Genomic DNA, 15100 nt, shown 5'->3' on the forward strand with positions numbered 1-15100 from the left:
CCAACACTACAACCAACCAGCTCCTAGTATGAAAAACCACTTCTACCAACATCCTGGTGCTCAGAATAACGGCGGTTCAAACAAAAGCTAGCGGTCACCATATGCGATGAACAACCAAAGTCACAAGCAGTACCAGCAACAAACCACCGTCAGTGATGCCCACTACCCCCAACACAATGATGCTCAGAATAACAGCACTACACGGTGCCAACAACGCCAACCTCAAGAGCAGAACAATCAGCAACCACACAGAGGCGGGTCTAATGGGCAAAGTTACAGTGCCTTGCAACAACAGTTCAACAGCATGCAGTATTCCGGCCATCCTCTCCGGCATTTTCCAACAGATATTCCTTCAAGCTCAACTGGTGATCCAACTGTCAGAACATTAGAACTGCGCATGCAGCACCAACCACAAGGCCTAATGTTCCAAAGAAACAACAATTATAATGAGGGTCGTCTGCAAATTAGTAATGGTCAATTGAACTCCGGTCGTCATGTCTTCCAGCCTCATCAACATCATTATGAGCTAGAACAGACTCGATTCACTGACCAAGGGAATGACCATCAAGATCACTGCCAACTTTTGGAAATAAGAGATTCCACAAACGAGGAGAAAGAAGTGTATAAAACAATCGTCGACAATATGCCAGGTATCAAGCAAAATGATAGGTAATGAATTCTTTGTTCCTGTTACAGTAAAGTTTTGGTCCCTTTGTTTACTAATGCAATATATTCTGCCTGAAGCTATCATATTCAAGTGTTTCGGCTTGATTCTTCTACTATTGAAATTGAATACTACTCATTTCCTCTTATGTTAAAAAAGAAAATCTTACAATTTAAAATTCATTTGTTTTTTTTACAGCAAGAGGATATTCTCCGTCGATCGACATTGGGCCGATCATCGAACTTTAGGTTTGTCAATGAAGGTATACGGATATATCAACTCATTCGTGGTCGATGCTTACTCAGCGTTGCTCATGAAAGAACAATCCTACGCAACGCCAGCATTTGTGCACAAGCATATAATGTACATGGACGCTTCTGTAAGTTCTTGCTTCTCATAAATAATAATAAAAAACCACATTTACTACTACTACCACACTGAGTGACACAGCTTCAATTTTCTGCAGGATAAATTTAAAGTTCTAGGAGCAAGCACAGAACTACTCAAGGAACACATTGTGGAAAAACTATTGGGTACAGGCTGCCCAACAAATGTAACATCGTGAGTTCACCCTACTCACTCTATCTGCCCAGTGTTCGTCTTTGATTCTACAAGTTTTTCTTGTTACAATGATATTATTCCCTGTTAATTGTTTTAGGTCTTAATACCTGTGAGAAAGGATCCACATTTTATCTACCTCATCATCGTGAATTCTGCAATGCGTCGCTTCGAAATTCTGTGTCCTTATATCACTTGCGACGGTATAAAGGAACACTCGGACATTGTCATCGAAAACTTCAAGAGAGCTTACCATTCTGCTTACAACAACTATCCTCACACCATGGCCTCCTTTCATGTCAAACCTGTGCAGAGTGTATGTAACTCAGACAGAGAGTAAGTTTCTTTTAACTGTAGCTCTACCTCATTTAAACCATGCATCTTTTTGTTCCACTACACATCCCATACCTACTATTCACCTTCTAATCACAGACATTAATGCTCTCAATTTTCAGGGATGACAGTGCTATTTACACCATGCATTTGATGCCGCTCATTAATTTGAATAATAATTCATTTTTTATCAATAATGTAAGTTCACTCTCAGTGACAACACATCAACATACGTTCATCCAAGCCAGCTGAACATTAAGTTTTATAATAAATTTTATTAATTTGCACGGTTATGTGTTTGCGGATCCATGTGAAACCGATGAGAGAACAACTAACTTACAAAATGATAACATCCAACAACAACACAGGCCATGTATTTGAGGCACTGAGCATCATCCTCGACAAGCACAATATCCGGCGCGAAAGAAGAAGAGTTGGAAGAAGATGACTACTGCTTAAATGTGCCTTAATTTCGCTGGAGCCATCCGAACATTGTTTCAGCCAGCCATATCGACTCATATGTAATCACAACAATGTTTCACCTATTTTTGTGTCCGTCCAAGATATCTGCTATGGATCCCATTAAACAAAGCTGTGTGTTCAAATGGTCAAGTCTTAAATTCCTGAACAACAAACATTTACAAATAAGAATCATATTTTTTCCAAAAGTTCTAAACATGATATTCAACACATCACTTCCTTGCACTAGAACACCACTCACTTCAATAAGACATAATAAAAGAAACAATTGAAACACAGAGGAAAAACACTAACATCACTGCGGCAGAAGATTGAAGATAACAACAAGCCTCCCATCACGCTCTTTCAAAGTTATCAGCACCAAGCTGTTTACTTCAATAGACGATGCCTGGAGAAAATCACTGAAACCTTCCTGTTTGAACACCATTCTACTACCCAAGCCAATGAAGTAGGAGCAAGGAGTGCTCACATATATATCATCATCACCAGATTCCAAAGTAACTTCAAGGGTTAAAACCCCAGTCCTAGGAAAAGTCACAAACTCCTTCAAACTCCTCACAACAATACCAGGAATAACCTGACAAAAAACATCAAGCTATCAGAAATAGAACAAAAATTCAAAACTATAAATAGAAGAGATAATAAAAATAAATAAATAAACAGAAACAAAGAAAAAACAGTGGAAAAAAATCTGACCATATGATGACCATTAACATTCATGGAATCAATCCTGTGAACAAAAGGACAACAGGGTATGTAGACATCATCAAAGAGTTGACACCTCATGAAAAACATCTGCTGATAATTAAGAAAAACACCACGGGTGTAATAACAACTCCCAACAAGTTCCATCTCGGAGTCGCTCAAACCATCAAGAGCTACAAATATAATTACACAGGCTCAAGGGAACAAAAAATCATCATGTGCAATAAAACAAGCTAAAAACTTCCTTAAAAATAAACCTTACCAATAGACGGTAAAGGAGACAACGCATCTCCACGACCAACACGATAAAAATAAATACCAATCCATGTTCCATAATGTTCAAGCCTAATGGTCATTATATCACGAGGACGAACACCATAATCACTGACCAATCGTTCCCAGGAAGGACCATGGAATTTGCTCCTCAGCCGACCATGACTAAACAGAACACCATACAAATAACCCTCATTGCACTGAAAAGCAAGATCAGTATCTTCATCACCCCTCCTTATGGCTAAAGCCCTACACTCCTCGATGTAACGAGCAAGATGAACTCTAACACTGCACGGAACATACTGCACAACAAATCAAAACAAGGATCATAATCAAAACCTAAACAGCATGAGCAGCACCAAAAGAAATAAGCGTGTATGCCAAAAATTGAACAATTATAAAATGATATTCTTACAACACGCCTCCAACAACGCCAATCCAGGACCACACTGAACCCATCTACAGAAGAATCAACAGAAGAACACGGGCCACCAGGCATACGGCAAAAAGGACAAGCCATAACTGCAAGGAACACAATGATTATCAAGAACTAATCCCACAAAACCCAGTTGAAACTTGACATCTGATAGTGTTGGTAGTCCCCACCCGTAACTACCCCATAAATCTCCATATCCCGGAAATATAATGGGAACAAAAAGAGAAACGAAAAAGGGAAACAGGGAACCCACGAAGGCAACCGGTTGGGAACGGCGATCACGCGAACGGGGAAGCGCGGTCGACGCTAAAGAAGGACCACCGTAAGAGCAGGCAAAAAGCGCGGCGGCCGGGACAGGGACCGCCGTAACCACGCGACAAGAGCGGCGGCCGCGACGGGCGGAGACAACGGCAAAGAAAGAACAGTGCTCCGCGACGGTTCGCCCACACCAGAGAGAAACAGATCTCAAAACAGATCAAAAGGTTTTACAAAACATTAAAAGTATAAGGACTAAAGTGAAAAAAGGAAAAACCAGAAAGGGAAACCAGAAACCGGAAAACACGGGAAACGTCGTGCGCGCGCCAAGTGTCGCGCGCGGAGCGCCTCGGAAAAGTCTCCCGACCGCTCCGCGCATGACACTTGGCGCGCGGGGAGCGCTCCCCGACTAATCGTTGCGAGGAGCGCTCCTCAATTAGTGATTTCGGGGATTTAGAGATCTTGATATTTTTAATCTCGCTATCTTAGCGAAGCAGCGTGGGAATACTGCAAGATCCCGGACGTGACGAGGAACTCCGGAATGGCCCGAAGGTGAAGATCGATATATTGAACGAAGGGTATTGGAGTCTGGAATTGTTCCGGGGGTACCGGGTGACGACCAGCGTGTCCGAAAGGGGTTTCGGAGGCCCCGGCAAGCGTTTGGGGGGGGGCTTATGGGCCAAGGGGATGGGGCACATCAGCCCACTAAGGGGCTGAGCGCCCCTCCCACCCCATCTCACGTAACCTGGAGAGGTGGGGGTGCCTCCCCTAGGGCAGCCACCCCTCCCGGCTTGGGGGGCAAGTTTCCTAGGGGTGGGGGCGCCCAAACCCATCTAGGGTTTCCCCTGTGGCCGCCGCCCCTCCCCTAGGGAAACCCTAGGGCGCCTCCTCCTCCCCCTTCCCCCTATATATAGTGAGCAAGAGAGAGGGCAGCCGCACCCCTTCCCCTGGCGCAGCCCCTCCCTCCTCCAACTCCTCCTCCTCCTCCGTGGTGCTTAGCAAAGCTCTGCCGGAGAACCACGAGCTCCATCGTCACCACGCCGTCGTGCTGCTGGAGTTCTCCCTCAACTTTTCCTCTCCCCTTGCTGGATCAAAAAGGAGGAGACGTCCCCGGGCTGTACGTGTGTTGAACGCGGAGGCGCCGTTGTTCGGCGCTTAGATCGGAATCGACCGCGATCTGACTCGTTGCGTGTACGACTCCACCAACCGCGTTCTTGCAACGCTTCCGCATCGCGATCTTCAAGGGTATGAAGATGCACTCCCCTCTCTCTCTCGTTGCTAGCATCTCCTAGATTGATCTTGGTGACACGTAGGGAAATTTTGAATTATTACTGCGTTCCCCAAGAGCCAAAGCTTCCATGAGGTCTTGAATGCCTTGTGTTTGCTTGTGAAAGATATGATAAAGCTTAGGTCAATAGAGACCCACCAAAAAATACTTGATAGCCCCGGTCGGTTCTACCCCTACTTTGAGGTACCTAGTGTTACATCTGTTCGACATTTTGGTTTGCATCATCAAATTGTTCGACTAATACAACTCCTTGTAATTAATATAGGACTGCATTGGGGCACTTGATGGCACCCACATCCCTGCATTTGTCCCTGAGAACATAGCTAACAGATTTCGAGGTCGGAAGTCATACCCAACCCAGAATGTCCTTGCAGTTGTGGATTTTTATTTGAGGTTTATCTATGTACTTGATGGATGGGAGGGGTCTACTCATGACTCGGTAGTTCTGAAGGCTGCCCTTAACAGAACAAATGGGATTCCAATGCCGGAAGGTTCGCACGACACATTAGTTGTTTTAGGTGTACAATAACTTTGATAAGGCAGTAAAACCATTCGTCTCATATTTTGTTGTAGGCAAATATTACTTAGCTGATGCTGGGTATGCAGCAAGGCCTAGTATACTACCGCCATATAGAGGTGTCCGATACCACTTGAAGGAATTCGGGGGTGGGAGACGTCCAGAAACGCCACAGGAATTATTCAACCTTCGACATTCATCCCTTCGAACAACCGTTGAGCGAGCATTTGGGACCTTAAATAATCGTTTTAAAATTCTTGCAAACAAGCCATTCTTTCCATTTAGAAAACAAGTGAAGATTGTCATAGCTTGTTGTGTTCTACACAATTGGATCCTTGATAATGGTCCCGACAATATCATATATGATGAAGATCGTTGGTGTAATAGTCTACCTAGGTCATCTAGAGTTGCAACAAATAATGCAAGGGACAATAGTCAATGGGTGGCAAAGTAAGACAGTCTAGCAAATACTATGTGGGAGCGTCGTCAATTTCATCATTGATATTCCCTTTGCTGCAGTTTGTTTTACTTTCGGCTTGTTTGCAAGACAATAATTTTCTATTATGTGTGACAGTATCCTGTACTTGATTTGGTTATTTGCAAGGCAGTGAATTTATATTCTGGATGCTGCTATCATGTAATGGATCTGGTTGTTGATATGACAATTAATTTTTTTGTTATGGATGCTATCGTTATTTCCTTGTTCTGTCATTACTACTTATGTCATGTATCATCTTGTAGTTCATAAAATGGATGAAGCTGAAAGCAATATGATCAGTAAGGGGAAAGAATGCAAAGTTGACAAGAATGCAAGGGCAAAAGCTATAAATTGGCATGTAGCTATGTCAGAGTTTCTTCTTGACTGGTACATTGAGAAGAAGATTGAGATGCCTCCTATAGCAGTATTCGAGAAGATGCATCACGCTGCTTGCACAGCAGCAATAAATAAGAAGTATGGCTGTTCTTATAGTGTCGAGCAAGTTCAACGTCACTTTAGGCATCATAAAGAGACATGGGGGCTAGTTGCTAGATATAGTAATGAGAGTGGCAGTGGGTTTGATGATGTCAACAAACAAGTGATGCTCTCTCAATCTACTCTAGATGGCTTATCGGTAATTATCTCATACAAATTATCTATTTGTCGAGTGTTCAACTACTGATGTGGAACTAACAATAAAATTCATGTAGACCAATGATCGTGGAATTCTCTCTAAACCAATTCAGTTCTACGACAAGTTGAAGGAATTATTTAGTGGCTCGTCGGTAGATGGCTCTTTTATGCAAGACCCTTTCTCTGCAGCTGAAACTGACAATGATGATAAGGTAAAAGATGACATGATGAATGATATGTCCACCTTTGATGAAGCAAAGGGTCCAACAGGTCATGACTCGGATAAATTAGATACAGATCGTGATGATTGTGAAGCGGTGGCTGCTCTTGCTGCAACTGATAGTCAAGTTTCCTCGTCCAATGTTGCGGCTCTAAAGCCTAACAAGAAAAGTTCCAAAAAAAGTGCTGATGGTGGTATTATTTTGCTATAGCCTTCTGCTTAGTTTCCAAGTAGTATCAGCATGCATGATATGATTATTAGATGCTAATGTGAAAGCTGTGTTGCTTTCTGACTTGGATAAGTTTCTAGGTAGTATCAGGATGCATACATAATTAGACTTCTGGTTATGTTAATCCCACAAGGATAATTTGTGTGTCTCTTGCATTCCAGATGTGCTGGACAATGAGTATTAATCAAATGTAATGCACTGTGGTTATTCAACAGCAATGTTGCTGTTTATCGTCAGAGTTATAAAATCATTTGCCTTCAGTGTTATGCTTATGAAACTTTAGATTATTATTATTTTTTGTTTATCAAATTATTTGGCTTTTTTATGCTTTTGAAAAGTCAGATTATATATATATGCTTTTGTGTGTCTCTAGGCAGTTTGGGACACCTAGGTGCCCAGGCTCCTTGATTTTCCACCACTCGATTGCATTTAGATGTGTGCTATTCCAACGGGTATCTGTATTAATACATTAATCGCTAATTGGATACCATAAATAAGGCTCATGCGCACCATGCATGGGAATTATTCTGTAGTAGAAAAAAGGAAAGAGAATGGCATGCAAGTTAACGTTGAATATTTTGAGTCATTAATAGAAATAGGAGAGAGAGAGAGAGAGAAATCAGAAATAAATGCCTCTTGATTTGTATATATTCATGTTCTTAGGTATATGGAGATATTTTTCATGCGTATAATAATAGGAGGTATATGGTATTATTATGTGGGACATATTTTCCAATATTATTGAATTTAAACAAATGGTATTAATGTGTTCAAGGAGAATAATTCGTAGTTCACTTTTTTGCGGGTTCGTAGTTCACATATTAGACCAAAAATCTCAAGCATATCCATAAATTTCACATACCCACAGTTGTATTGTGGCTGTAACATTTCCCCGCTTTTACTATCCGATACCTATTAGAAAACTATTGTGCAAAAATGCAATGCATTCTTTTTTCACATTAGAAAAGCATGCCAAGGAATCGAATACCCACAAATAATTTTAAATATTGTGGGTATGTCATATCCAATGCATTTTACATTATAAAAGTAAATAACTTTGATATACCCATAAACCATATTCCATAAAATATATACCCATTTTATGTGACACACGTAGCAATCATATAGCGCAAAAATAAAAAGTTGTTATATTTAAAATATATAAAGATTGGTATAACCAGAAAACTAGCAAAACTATCGACATACCTAGAAATTAACAACACACAATATAAAAAATGACATACCCATCAGTTCTTTATACATAGTGGAGAGTATGTGATACGTAAGATAAATATATCATACAAAAAATGGCTATCTAGTAATTAGGATATAACATCATTTTTGTGTGGGGATAGAATATAACGTCCATACGGAAATTTGAGACTCAATGTAAATGTTTTCAGAAATTAGAAGGTATAATATGCCACATATGTTTAAGACTTTTAAGAAAATTATAAGGTATCATATACCCACAATAAGAGACCATACGTATGTGGGTATATGTTTTTTCATCGAGCCCAACATATCGTGTATCTCCATCAGTTCTTTATATATAGTGGAGAGTATGTGATATCTATGATAAATATATCATACGAAAATATGCCTATACAATAATTAGGATATATTTTCCATTATTATGCTGGGATAGAATATAATGTCCATGTGGAAGTGCGCAAGTATCATAAACACACGTATAATCTCATGGGTACGAACCTACATATGAAGTGGAATGACCGTTCCATACTCACAAATATTTCTTGGGTATATCAATTTTGGCTATGTAATTTTTGAGTATGTCACACCTTAATTATCATCTTGGTGTACATAATTTTTGGGAGAAATATTTCTTAGGTATATCATTTCTCTTTATCATACCTCGGGTATATCATTTTTGGGATGTATATTTCTTTGGTATATCATTTTCATGTATCGTACCTTGGGTATATCAAGCATGTCGTTTCTATTATGGTATGTATTTTTATTTTTAAAAGATTCAAAGGACGATCATGCATGGAACGGAAGTTATGGATGCATGTATTGTTTGGAAACAAATGCATGCGTGCTAGTATCACATATGGAAAATCTTGCATGCAAAATTTAATGGGTTTGAATCCACGAGGTATTAATGAAAATCCAGCTATGTGCCGAGGCACCTAGGTGCCCCAAACATTTTACCTATATATATATCCTACCACTTAGGGGTAGTTAACCCACATATCTAATATACTACCATGTGGTACTATATATACTACTTTATATATATATATATATATATATATATATATATATATATATATATATATATATATTAGCATATGCACAACGGTGATCTCCAACCCCAGGCAAAATAGCAACCAAACACTGCCCGGGCCATTTATCCACACAGGCATGTTTCCAGGTCAGCAACCAAACGCAGCCTAAAAACATGGTCGTGCCTGGCCAGGCATTTTTGCTGAGATGTCCAGGCAGCTATTTTGCCCAGGCAAACCAGTGAGGAGACGATCCAAACTGACCCTAACACCCCGGTCCTAGCCTTACCTCATTTTAAATTGCCTTTTGTCGTGGAGACTGATGCTTGTGATACGGGTGTTGGGGCTGTTTTGGCACAAGAAGGGCATCCAGTGGCCTATATGAGTAAAGCATTGGAAATTCAAAATAGTAAAAATTCAATTTATGAAAAGGAGTTCATGGCTGTAATTATGACAATTGACAAGCGGCGTGCTTACCTCCAGCGGGGACCCGTTACTATACTCACGGATCATCAGAGTTTGTGCTCCCTTACAGATCAACACCTCACTACTGAACTACAGAAAAAGGCAATGTCAAAGCTGTTGGGCTTGCAATTCTCGATAAAGTATCGCAAGGGCATGAGCGAGAACAATGCTGCTGACTGTTTGTCCAGAGTGGATCACTTACTACAGATGAATGCCCTGTCAATTTTTCAACCTGAATGGGCACAAGAAATCTTGAGTTCTTATGATATGGACTCTGAAGCTATGGAGTTACTTGCTCAGCTAGCCGTGAAGAGCCCTGATGCACGTGGCTATTCGTTGGACAAGGGCTTGATTCGTTACAATGGGCGGTTGTACATCGACAACCATTTGTCCTTGCAAACAAAGATTCTCAGCGCTTTGCATGACAGCTCAGTGGGGGGTGGGGGGGGGGGGATTCTGGCATTCATGCCACCTATCAGCGGGTGCGTAAGGTGTTCTTTTGGCCAGGCCTGAAAATGGCAGTGGAGGATTTTGTGAAGCAATGCCCCACATGCCAGAAATCAAAGAGTGAACGATGTCACCCTGCTGGAACATTACAACCTCTTCCTATTCCCATCAAGCCATGGAATGACACGACCATGGACTTTATAGAGGGATTGCCTATGTCAGAGGGCATGAATGTCATACTGGTAGTGGTGGACTGTTTGACTAAATATGCACACTTCATGCCTCTCCGACACCCTTATACTGCTCCCTCGGTGGCGAAGCTTGTTCTTGGTCAAGTGGTGAAATTGCATGGTGTTCCGGAAACGATAGTCTCTGATCGAGATCCTATTTTCACAAGCAATTTTTGGAGAGCACTGATTCAGGCTGTGGGCCCCAAGCTCAATTACAGTACTGCTAATCATCCAGCCACTGACGGGCAGAGTGAACGCATCAACCAATGTTTGGAGCAGTACTTGCGTTGTGCTGTTCATGATTGCCCACGAAAATGGTGCCAATGGCTTCCAATGGCCGAATTCTGGTATAACTCCTCCCACCATGCTTCCATCAAATGCGCCCCTTTCAAGACGTTGTATGGAATGGATCCCAATTTTGGTACACTGCCTCACCTATCTATGGATCAAGCTCCCGCTGCCCATAATGTTGTCTCTGGCGCCAACAAGTTACTAACATGCTCAAAGAAAATTTGCTCAAGGCACAAAATAGGATGAAGTCTTATGCTGATCGGGGTCGCACAGACCGGTCATTCTCTGCTGGTGACACTGTTTTGTTAAAACTACAACCCTATGCAGAGTCTTCGGTTGCAAATCGACCTTACCCAAAGTTGGCTTTCAAATTTTTTGGCCCGTTCAACGTGCTGGAACGAATAGGTGAGGTCGCCTACAAATTGGAGATGCCTGCAGCTAGTGCCATTCACCCTGTGTTTTCATGTGTCACAACTGAAACCCTTCTTGGCAAAGTATACTCCTGTCTTCACTACTTTACCATCTCCGGACACACTGCAAGAAAATGCCCCACAGCCAGAAGCAATTTTGGATCGCCTTATGGTCAAGAAAGGTAATGCTGCAACTGTGCAAATTTTGGTTCAGTGTTCATCTCTTCCAGTAGAATGTGCTACCTGGGAAGATTTCTATGTGCTCAAGAATCGTTTTCCCAATGCTGCAATCTGGGATGAGCCTCCACCAACTGCGTGTGTCTCACAGGCAGGTCCCAGACACGCCTGGGACCGTGACGGAAAGGTAGGCCTGCGCTGGTTTTGTGTTGCATGCGTTGACCAGGCAGGCCGGCTGTAAGCGTGTGGATATAAGCTCCCTGTAGCCTTTTGGGCAAATTATCGAATTAATGGATGAATTGAGCTGCTCCAGCTCCTTCGTTCTCGATCAATCTCTTTGCCATTTCCTATTGAGAAAAGTATAATTTTCATCCCTCAACTTTTGATAGAGTTTAGATTTGGTCCCTCATCTTCGAAACCAGACAACTTGCACCCCCAACTATTGAAACCGGACAAAATTCATCCCTGGTCTCGGTTTTGAGCGGTTTTGGGGCTGGCTCACCCTGGTTTTGACCGGTGCTGACTTAAACACGTGTATATCTTTCAAATCTGTGAATCTTTTGAAATTCATGTACTTTTTCCAAATCTCTGTACTTTTTCACGTTTGCGTAAAAATTTCAAATTCACATACCTTTTTCAAATCCGCACTATTTTCAAATCCACGTACTTTTTCAAGTTCACATAATTTTCCAAATTCGCATACTTTTTTCTAGTTTGCATAATTTTCTCAAATCTGCGTACTTTTTTCATGTTTGTGTACTGCTTTCAAATCCGTATACTTTCTCAAATTCATGAACTTTTATAGAAAGTACGCGGATTTGAAAAAAAAACACTTGAACTTGCAAGTTGTCCGGTTTTAGTAGTTCGGGATGCAAGTTGTCCGGTTTCGGAGTTGAGGGACTAAAACTAGACTCTGCCAAGAGTTGAGGGACGAAAGCTTACTCAGCTACATGCGAAGATGCCCTGTCTGTCGATCAGTACTCAGCTTTTTGTTGGAAATCATCAGGGCGTGACCTTCCATCTACGGTCTTGCTCACTTGCTCACATGATCTTTTTTTTTTGAATGATTGGTCACATGATCGATGCATGCTGCAGCCACAGTTCATACATAATCACGTAAAATGCAATCCGAGTACTTCTGAAACTGAAATCCAGCTCTTTATATACCTAAACTGAAACCTGAATGATCCTACTAGTTGAATTAACTTGCATCAGCGCAGTTTAGGATACCGAAATATTTCCCTAGAGTCTAGACAAGAGAACTCTAGAAACTGACTCTGTTACTGAAACTGAGTGCCTGAACCAGAAACTTGGGCAATGCAACAAATTATTCCGGTGACACATGGACTTCAAAATACTCTTAAGACGATCTGCATCGCCTCCTTCAGTAGTTCACTAACATAATTTTTCCCGTAAAGGGCATCACTGAAAGTTACTCGATCAAAATTGTGTGAAAAAATAACTGAAGCTGTCAATGTATGTTTTTTTTTTAGAAAAAGAGGACGACCCCCGGCCTTTACATCTGGACGATGCATACGGCCATTTTATTAATTATTGACACAAGACCTTACAGAGTCATACAACAATAAGCCTAAAGCCACCAAACTAAGCAACATCCGTCGCTATCCCTATCCAGTTGATGCAGGGGCGCTGAAAGTCTTGGCCTAATACCAAACAGACCTCGCAGCCAAACCTAACATCTAAGACTTGAGGTCCCAACCAGGACGCCTGCCGGGTATGGGCACCCATCAGTCTGGCGTGCTGCTCAACCAGGACGCCTGCCGGGTATGAGGCCGCCGCAGCCACCTGCCACCAATCCATCTTCAGAGCTGTACTGCTGCATCAACCTTGCCCGGTCTAACTACCGCCGACGCCTTCATAGAGTAAGATACAGAAGTGTAAAAGAAAGTGGATTCATCAGATGATACATGAGTCCCTAATTCCGAATCAAGAATCAATGGAGCAGAGGAAACACCGCTCCTCCTCTTGTCCCCTCCAACCAGCACTTGCTCCAAAACGATGCCCCCATGAGGGAGAACGATACCGAAGGCACCCTCATCGTCCGATCCGGTATACCCAGATCTAGGGTTTCCACCGGAACTTCCCGATCAGGTTGATGTGACCTGCAACGACGATGCCTCCAGAAGGGAACGACGTCTGAGACGCCGCCATCGGCCGCCAAGACCGCAGTTAGGCGCGATTTTCACCGGAAGCCACGTCTTCCCGACCTCGTGGCTGGCTGGAACAGAGCGGAACCTCGCCACGAAAACGTATGTCGCCGTCGGTACTCCGGCGGAGATCCGGCATCTCCTCACCGGTCCCTCCACGCGCCGCCGGTCGGCGGAAGGCCTCCCCGCGACGGATCCAAACGGGGCGTTGGATCCGTAGTGACCGCCATCACCATCATGACCAGGACAGCCCACCCCGCCGGATGGGGCGCTGCCACCGCCGCCGTCCATGCAGGGCCGCCGCTCCGCTGGCGATGGTGCTCCAGCCCCCGCCGCACAGCCTGGATTCGCCGTCCTAGCCGCCGCCGTTGGATCGCACGAGAGGAGCCGCCCCCGCCGCCTCAGATGGGATCCGCCGCATCCACCCGCCCAGAAACCTTCGGCACCGGGCCCGCCGCCACCGCGGCCCACGCCGGCGGCAGCGGCAGCAGGAAGGGGCGGCAAGAAGGTGCTGGCGGCGCTAGGGTTTTGGGGCCCCTGGCGCCGCCTGGGGGGAGGCGACGCGAGGGGGAGGGGGAGGATCAGTTTCGATCTGGGCCAGCTGTCAATGTATGTAATTGTTCTGTTTGAGACTCCCACGTTTTCTGACAGAGGCTAATAGTTCGGAATGGATTGTTGTCGTGGACATAGGTGCTAAAAACTGGGCGCTGTCTATGGCCAATTACGCCGTCGCCGGAAGCCGTCGACGGCGAGCCAAGGCAGTAGTGGCGGATCTATGCTGTTGGCGGTCTCGAGTTGAACAAAGAACCACCAGGGCTTGCAGGCAGAGCTGAGTAAGCCAGCTCCAGATTGGAGCCATTGCACTGCTTCCCCCGCCCCTGCATTCAAACAAACAGGGGAGATCAAATGAAGTGTCAATTTCACAATCGATACAGGAAAGCAAGAAAGTTCAGAATCTTGCTCCGAGCCATACCGAAGAGTGAAGCCCCGTTGCCAATGCCAAGTGCAAGGTCTAAATTAAGTTCTATTCACATCATTTGTAGTCCCATTGACAACCGAAGCAGCATAACTGCTTGTTAACAGCCAAGGCCAGTACAACCAAGAGATACACCGTTCGACGCTTATGCGCAACGCTCAGTGGTCTGGTGTTATCTCGTTGAGTACAAAGATTAGTGAATTACAATATGATTGAGTAGCATAGAAGGTCAAAGAACAGATGGCTTACCAAATCTCATCCGAAGAAAACCTTTGCGATTGCGGTCCCTGTTCTGAGTTCTGACCACCTCAAAGCGGCCAGATGGTATGACCCCTACTGCCCTACATGCTACTCCCTCCGTCCCATAATATAAGAGTGTTTTTGACACTACACTCTTATATTATGGGACGGAGGAAGTAGAAACCATGACCTGTGGCCAACTTGGTGAAATGAAAATTTGAAGGGCATCCATAAACAGTAAGATTCGAAATGTCATGTTACTCAGTCGTATTGTGTACATGTGCATTAATTCATGTGTACGCAACCAAAAGTGCAGAAAGAAATGGTCTGCATGTGTGTGCTGCGGCTTATTGCTAGCAACCACACATAGGCAATTGC

The sequence above is a fragment of the Triticum aestivum genome, chromosome 7D, assembly GCF_018294505.1.
Source record: "Triticum aestivum cultivar Chinese Spring chromosome 7D, IWGSC CS RefSeq v2.1, whole genome shotgun sequence".
Taxonomy (NCBI): Eukaryota; Viridiplantae; Streptophyta; class Magnoliopsida; order Poales; family Poaceae; genus Triticum; species Triticum aestivum.